Here is an 8,403-nt window from a genome sequence, read left to right as displayed (position 1 = left end):
CACACAGTCCCCTCGGTGTGTGGCGGCGTTTAATCAGCCTGCACGGGACAGGACGGGACAGGTCCGGCTTTAAAAAAATTAAAAAATAAAAAAAATGAAAAGAAGAAGAAATAATAGCGGTCTGGCATGAAACGCCAGTAAAACAAATAAAAATACTAACTATAAAACTGCTTTAGGCCATAGTTGGATATTATTTATATTTTCTATTTAATTCAATGCACATCCTGAATGATGTCACTATTTCTGTGTTTAGAAGGTGTTAATTAAAAAACAAAAAAAAGGGTGTCAGAGGAACAACACAAATTAGGCATTTGAAGGGCTTTTGGCGCCCCCACCTGGCAAATTATTAAATTGCAGCTCCCAATCCAGCAAACTGTAAAATCACCAACAGACCAAGAAGCAAATACAGTACAAGCAATTTTGTGCAATTTTTTTTTATTTAGTTTTTATTTCAGTTTCAGCAACATATACAGTCACATCCACATTTTTCCAACCGTTTATTTTTCTTTCTATTTTTACACACACATATATATATATTTAAAGACAATTCAACAAAATTAAATTCAATGCTGCAGAAATGTTTCTGTACCCTTCCCCAGATCTGAGCCTCGATACAATCCTGTCTCGGAGGTCTACAGACAATTCTTTGGACTTCATGTCTTGGTTTGTGCTCTGACATGCACTGTCAACTGTGGGACCTTATATAGACGGTGTGTGTCTTTCCAAATCATGTCCAATCAACTGAATTTACCACCGGTGGACTCCAATCAAGTTGTAGAAACATCTCAAGGATGATCAGTGGAAACAGGAAGCACCTGAGCTCAATTTTGAGTGTAATGGCAAAGGCTGTGAATACTTATATACATGTGATTTTTTTCGTTTTTGATTTTGAATAGATTTGCAAAAATGTCTAAAAAATGTATTTCACATTGTCATTATGGGGTATTGTGTGTAGAATTTTGAGGGAAAAAATGAATTTAATCCATTTTGGAATAAGGCTGTAATATAACAAAATGTGGAAAAAGTGAAGCGCTGTGAATACTTTCCGGATGCACTGTATATACAGTTGAAACCACAAGTTTACATACGCTGTGCAAAAAGACACATAACACTTTTTTTCTCACTGTCTGAAGTTAAATCAGACTAAACCTCTCCTGTTTCAGGTCCGTTAGGATTACCAACATTATTTAACTTTTGCTAAATGTCACAATAATGGGAAAGATAATTTCTTAGAGAATTTTATATTACCTTCTTTGAGGTCAAAAGTTTACATACACCAAAAGTACTATGTCTTTAAACAACGTGGGCAAGCCCAGATGATGATGTCATGGCTTTTGAAGCTCCTGATAGGTTAACTGACAACATGTGAGTTAATTGAAGGCACACCTGGGGATGTATTTTAAGGCCACACCTCAAACACTCTGCTAACTTGTTTGAAATCATGGGAAAGTCAAAAGAAATCAGCCAAGAAATCAGGGAGAGAATCGTGGAGCTCCACAAGTCTGGTTCATTCTTGGGTGCAATTTCCAGATGCTTGAAGGTGCCACGTTCATCTGTGCAAACAATTACACGCAAGTATAAACATGGGAATGTCCAGCCATCACACCGCTCAGGAAGGAGACGGGCTCTGTGTCCCAGAGATGAACGTGTTTTGGTCCGACATGTGCAAATCAACCCCAGAACAAAAGCTAGAGACCTTGTGAAGATGATGGCTGAAGCTGGTAAGAAAGTGTCATTATCCACAGTAAAACGAGTCCTGCACCGACATGGGCTGAAAGGCTACTCGGCAAGAAGGAAGCCATTACTCCTAAAGAAACATAAAAAAAGCCAGATTACAGTTTGCAAAAAGACACCAAGACAAAGACCTTAACTTCTGGAGACATGTCCTGTGGTCTGATGAAACTAAAGTGGAGCTGTTTGGCCATAATGACCACCGTTACATTTGGAGGAAAAAGGGGGAAGCTTGTAGACCTGAAAACACCATCCCAACTGTGAAGCATGGAGGTGGCAGCATCATGTTGTGGGGCTGTTTTGCTGCAGCAGGAACTGGAGCTCTTCATAAAATAGACGGCATCATGAAGAAAGAACATTACCTGGAAATATTAAGGCGACATCTCAGGACATCAGCCAGGAAGCTCAAACTTGGGCGCAAATGGGTCTTCCAAATGGACAATGACCCGAAGCAGACTGCCAAAATTTGACATTTATTTATAAAATTTGACATTTCGCAAAAGTTAAATAATGTTGTTAATCCTAACGGACCTGAAACAGAAGAGGTTTAGTCTGATTTAACTTCAGACAGTGAGAAAAAAAGTGTTATGTGTCTTTTTGCACAGTGTATGTAAACTTCTGGTTTCAACTGTGTATATATTTGTGTATATATATATATGTATGCATATATTTATTTTTTTGTCTGTTGTCAATCACAAGATGGTGAAGAATGAATGAGGAATTTGTACCAGTTTATACCATCAAGTTTAGCTCAACATAACAAGTTCTGAAAATCCTAAATTGTGTTTAAACTTCTTTAAATTAAGAATCAAAGCTGCCTTCAGTCATTTTTCCACACATTAAAAAAAAAAAAAATCATTCTTCTTAATGTTTTATTTTGACAAAAAAGTCAATTTAAGTCGTTAAATTTTTTTTAAAAGTGTAAGAATGTTTTCTCCTCTTATTGAAAAATTCAACATCTCCAGATATAAATGTTCAATTTAGAAGTTTTAACTGTTCGAAACGCACTTTGTTCATTATAAAGTTTGGTGTCTCGAAGTCACAATGTGTCCACCAGGGGGCGCCACACGACACCAACTAGTCATTAAAAGCTGCTGAAAAATCTACAAAACACCAATGAACGTCTCTGCTGAAGCTAAAAGTCATTTAAAGTCCCGGAAGCTCGTGCTATAATTAGTATTAATTAGCACATGCGTGCTAATTTTTGCTGCTAGTCTTAGTAAAAAGGCCGCTCTTGTGATTGACTAGCGGGGGGGGGGGGGGGGGGGGGCAGAAGAAGACTCCATGTCCCATCATGCATTTAAGAGTGAAGGCTCTTTGTTGCGTAATCTCTGTTGTGTGCCCGTGCTGCCTTCACGTCGTGTGGGAGAAGCCGGACTTCATACAGTCGGTTTAACGCACAACGCTGACGAGGCAATGATCAGTAAATAATAAACAGTTTTAAATAGATTTTTTTTAAATGGATCGTGAGGAAAATTGTTGAGTTTTGAGGTCACAGCAGTTTACATTTGTTCGTGGACGTCTTATAAAAAATAAAAAAACCCTGAAAGTTATTCAAAATTTTGAATAACAAAATTGTAAGAATGGGGTGTTTGAGACTATTTTGTTTTCAAGTTATTTAAATATTCGCTAGTTTGTTGCTTATAGACACAATTTACAATTTGTTGAAGGGAAATTTTGACATTTAGTTTTCCAAAAGTTACATATAGTCCCGCTTTTACCTCAGTTGCTATTTCTCTTCCAACAAACTTAAATCAAACATAAAGGAGACACTGATGCACCTGAGGGTGTTTAAAAAAAAAACACATTTTATTAGCCTTTATTGAGACCGAAAAGGTCCTAAAATCTAGAATAAAAAAAAGAAAAGAAAGCGCAACAACAGGAGTCATGTCATCCAACAACATCCTCAAAGCACCGACAGCCCGATGACTCAATCATCTGGTCTTTTAAAATGTAAATGTCAAATCACATGACTTTTAAAACTCCACAGAAAACAATGTGGAGAATCTGTAAACATCTGTGCAAACAGTAAAACAGAAAAATACCATTAGAGTTACAACAAAACAAAAACCCACTTTAAATAACATATGATCTAAATACTAATTAACCAAAAGTAAACAAACAAATAATAGCATGACAAAACACCTGTGTGCATGACAAACGACCTCAAGCACTCTTTTGTCCCAGCTTCATTATTCTTTTAGATCAGTGTGATTTTTATGCTGAATATGAATTATTCTCGTGATTTCTGAAGTAAATTTAAACCTGTGTGAAATGAATAGACATGAGAAAAAGACAACAAACAAACTAATAAATAGCTCCTGAGTTACATTTAAACAGTCTCCAGGAAGTCTACGAGTCTGCTGCTTAATTCGTGTTTTTTTCCCCTCCACCCTCCTCTCAGTTCTTGAACGCACCATCCCAGGAGGGGGGGGGTGCGGATCCAGTTATTCCCTGCTGACTGGCAGCAGCCGGGCAGAAGCATGGGACGGCGGTCCGAGCGTTGAGACCTGCAGCGAGAGGACAACAAACAAACAAGCAAACAAACCAACCAAAAAGCAGCTCGAGTCACTCCACCGTCACTGTCACCGGCATCCATCTCCGGGCCACGGCGCGCGCGCGCGTGTGTTTGTTGGGGGCCCTGTCGCGGACGGTTGTTGACGTCGCGCGCTGACTCGGGGGTTTCAGCCCATGCAGGAGGATGGAGGTCGAGAAGAGGACGAGCGGGTTCGAGTACCCGGAGAGGAACGACGCCAAGTCCGCGAGCGGTAGGGGAGCATGCGCGTCCACACACACACACACACACACACACACACACCGAGCCCAGGTACTGTCCGGGACTCCTCACCCATCCAAACACACGAGAGCTTGATTGATTGCGAAAACGTTTGATCTTCGCCGCAGCTTTGCACGCGCCCTCTCTCACAGCTGCGTCTTCCTCCAAACTGTTGCTGCTGGAAACGAGAAACGCGGCAGAGTGGACACATTTTCAGGTCTTTGTATTTGTTGAAATGAAGTTTTGAGACGTTGTTTTAATGATAAGAAGTGAGGGGGGGGGGGGGGAGGGCTGCAGTCCGGTGGGAGAGTGCGGGTTTTTTTTGTGTGTTTTTTTTTAGGGGAGGGGAAGGGGGGAGGGGGACGCTGGACTTGTTTGGTCTCCTCGGGTAGAAATGAGTGAATTGTCTTTATTATCCCTGTGTGTGTGTGAGGGGGGGTTGTGTGTGTGTGTGTGTGTGTGTGTGTGTGTGAGGGGGGGGGGGGTGGGGGGGTTGTGTGCTGGGAACAGAGGTCGGAATGTTTTTATTTGGAGGTGGTCAGTGAGCCTCATAAAAAGTGAACTTTTGAACTTGGAAAAACGCCCTGAAGCCATTTTAGCTTCTTCTTTTTTGTTTGTTTGTTTGTTTGTTCCCCCCCCAAAAAAAAAAAAAAAAATCCCGGGGTTGCACGCGCTATTTTACACGTAAATGTTGGTGAAGAGGTGGTGAGCACGAGATCACCACCATCAGCTGGTTGGCCTTTCACACGCTTCCTGTTTAGTCACGAAAATCAAACCTCTCGTTGCTTCTTTCAGCCAATTAAACAACAATTTACTTATTTCTTCACTTGTTCCGCGATATTCAGCAGCTCCGAGGTCCAAACTAAAAGCCCCCACAATGCCTTGCAGCAGCGTCTTGTCCCCGGCGCCACATCGCACCCCCCCCCCCCACGAGGGGGTGACTGAAGATTTATTGACATTTCCAAGATTAAAATTCCTCTAACCCCGCCCGCCCCGGCGCGCACTCACCGCGGACTGTGACTTCTGATTCACCTAATAAACCTCGTGATGCAGATAACGAGGAGGCCGGAAGGAGATTCAAATAAAATGATGGTGTAAAATTGTATTAAAGAAATCACAACTACTTATCAAAGGAAAATAAAGCTTCTTTTTTTTAGGCACAGTGTCAGTTCGTACTGATATTATTAGTTCATTTGTTCCGCAGAAAATGATTAATGATCTTTTTTTTTTGTAAACATTTTATAAACGAAAGAGTTCAGTAATTCGTTAAAACTTCAATCAACAGATTAATCAATTAGTAAAATAATTACCTTGCAACCTTTTAATCTTGAGTACCTTTTTTTTAAATAGCAGAATAGGCTATTACACAAATTAGTAAACAAATACATAAAGAATGATAAATAAATACAGAAATGAACCAAAACAAACCATAAAAATGAAATTTTAAAAACAATTATATTTTGAAATCATCAATTTGAACATACGGTGTACTTTTGGCACCTATTTTAATAAAATACATGTAAGATTACATTTTCCAGCTTTTATATTAAAATTCTTGTCATTTTCCCTGAAAATAGATTATTTATTATTTTTTTTAGCTGAAATGAAGAGTTGATTAATTGACAATACTTTGAAAGAAAAAAAGTCTAATGTTTCTTCAGCCTGCTTTTGTTTGTGGAGAGTTTTTTAGTTTTTCTTTCTTGCGGATAATTAAACGGCGTCTTTTGTAGTTTTTGTTTTGGACTTTCTGTCGATCAAAGAAAGACGATGATGTCACTTCGCTGTTTTCGAAGACGTTTTACAGGCCGATTGATCGATGGTGAACAGAGCCGTGAGTCGGCGCCCTCGAATGAAGCCAGATGTTCCAGATGTTGAGGTCCAGCTGGACGAGCTGCTGCTGCCTGAAGCTTCCTCCTCCTCCTCCTCCTCTTCCTCTTCCTCCTCCTCCTCCTCCTGGTCTTTCTCATCCTCCTCCTCCTCTTCCTCCTCCTCCTCCTCCTCCTCCTCCTCCTCCTCCTCCTCCTCTTCCTCCTCCTCCTGGTCTCACATTGTTCCACTGAAACAAAGCAGCTGACAGCTCGTGCTGCCTCTAATAACCACATTTGAAGAAACAAACTAAGTTTCTATTGATCTTTGAATTGACCAGGAATTTACCCCCTACTGAATGCCCCCCCCCCCCCACCCCACCCCTCAGGTGCCTGCTCAGTGAAGTGAGCTTGTTTTAATGTAATTGAACTCAGAAGAAGAAGAAGGGGCAAAAAGACCTGAGGGAGGCAGGTGGGGTGGGGGTGGGGGTTGTGAAGTATTTGTGTAAATCCATGTTTGGGTCTTGGTGTGTGTGTGTGTGTGTGGGGGGGGGGTTACATGCTGGAACGAGCAGGCTGAAAGAAAGTGCTTTGTCAGCCCCTGCTCTGGCTCCTGGTGGTGTGTGTGGGGGGGGGGGGTCCTGACCTGTCCCATCTTGTCCGGTCCCGTCCTGTCCCTTGAGGCGGGGAGAAGGGGACGGCTGGCAGTGGGCGGGGGCAGCGACAGGATCTGCATTGATGCTTGAATGAAGAGGCAGGAGGAGTACAGTAGCGGAGGAGTGGCTGCTGCTGGTGGGTGGAGGAGGTGGTGGGCGGGGAGGGGGGGGGCAGGATGGATCCATCATGTCGGGTTTTCTTCTTCTCCATCTTCTCCTTCTTCCCTTTGACTTCCTCTGCGGTTTCAGAACTATTTCATGCCGGCTCAGTGAAAAGAGCTGCAGACACATCAGATGAATTGAAAAAGCCGAAACAAGATTTCTAACGTGAATGTTTACAGTAAAAAAAAAAAAAAGAAGAAAAGGAAAACAGTTTAAAAACAACAACAACAACCAGTCTGAATTAACCATCACAAGAAGAGTCGCATTAAACAGGAAAAACAAATTCTCTGCCTGGTTTTCAGGAACTTTGCAGCTAACAATCATTTTTGTTGTCAGTTAATCTGCAGGTTATTTTCTTGATTAATCAGCTGATTATTTCGTCTATAAAAGGTAAAAAAAAATTTTGCAAATAACTCTTTTTTTAATTTTTTTTTTAATTGATCTTATTTTTTCTGCCCTACAGTCCAAATCTCCAACAGTTTCACTCTCTAACGAAACGAAACGGAAACGAAGCAGCAAAATTCACAACAAACACATTTCACAGAAATCTAAGCATCTCATCAAGTTCTGTTTTAAACAAATACAAATCTACCAGTTAATTCCTGTAAGACTGAACTGGTTTATTTTAAATAGAAGTTTTTAAAGCCTGAAGAAGAAGAAGAAGTCTTTTGTGTTTTTCTCTCCGTCGCGGCTCAAATCTCGTGATATAAAAGTTATTTATTGCAGCCGTAAATGTTAAACTGTCATGTTTCCATCTGTTTCCACTGCAGATCAGTCAGTTTGTTATCAATGACCCTCATCAAACATCTTTTTAAAAGGATTTCAAAAGTAAACTGAAGGATTAGTACCTCCGTAAATTCTCACCACTCTTCTGTGGAAAAAAAAAAAAAAAAAAAAAGAATCAAAAAAACACGCTGAAGATAAAAACTTCATAAAGAAAAAACTCCCCCCGCCCCCCCGACCCGATTAGCATTTCAAACAAAGTTTCGCAGCGCGTGACACCAGCAGATGGTTTGACTGTTTTTTAAAGACTTTAAATTCATTTAAAGAACACGTGGAGGCGTTTTAAAGTCTGTTATTAGAAAGCAAGACAAAAATAAATACAGAGAACTGAAGATTTCTGTCGGATAGTTTGACCCCGACGTTAAATCTGATCTGTTTTATCACGTCGGACAGAAATGTGAACAAATGATTCAGAGTTGTGTCGAGGTTTCTTTATACTGAAGGCAGAAACGCACAGTATTTTCAGAATAATCTGAGAATCAAATATATT

The sequence above is a fragment of the Brachyistius frenatus genome, unplaced genomic scaffold (assembly GCF_029030835.1).
Source record: "Brachyistius frenatus isolate BFR_SWC_R1_liver_20210118 unplaced genomic scaffold, ASM2903083v1 Contig_37, whole genome shotgun sequence".
Classification (NCBI taxonomy): domain Eukaryota; kingdom Metazoa; phylum Chordata; class Actinopteri; family Embiotocidae; genus Brachyistius; species Brachyistius frenatus.
Note: the sequence above shows the minus strand (reverse complement) of the source record.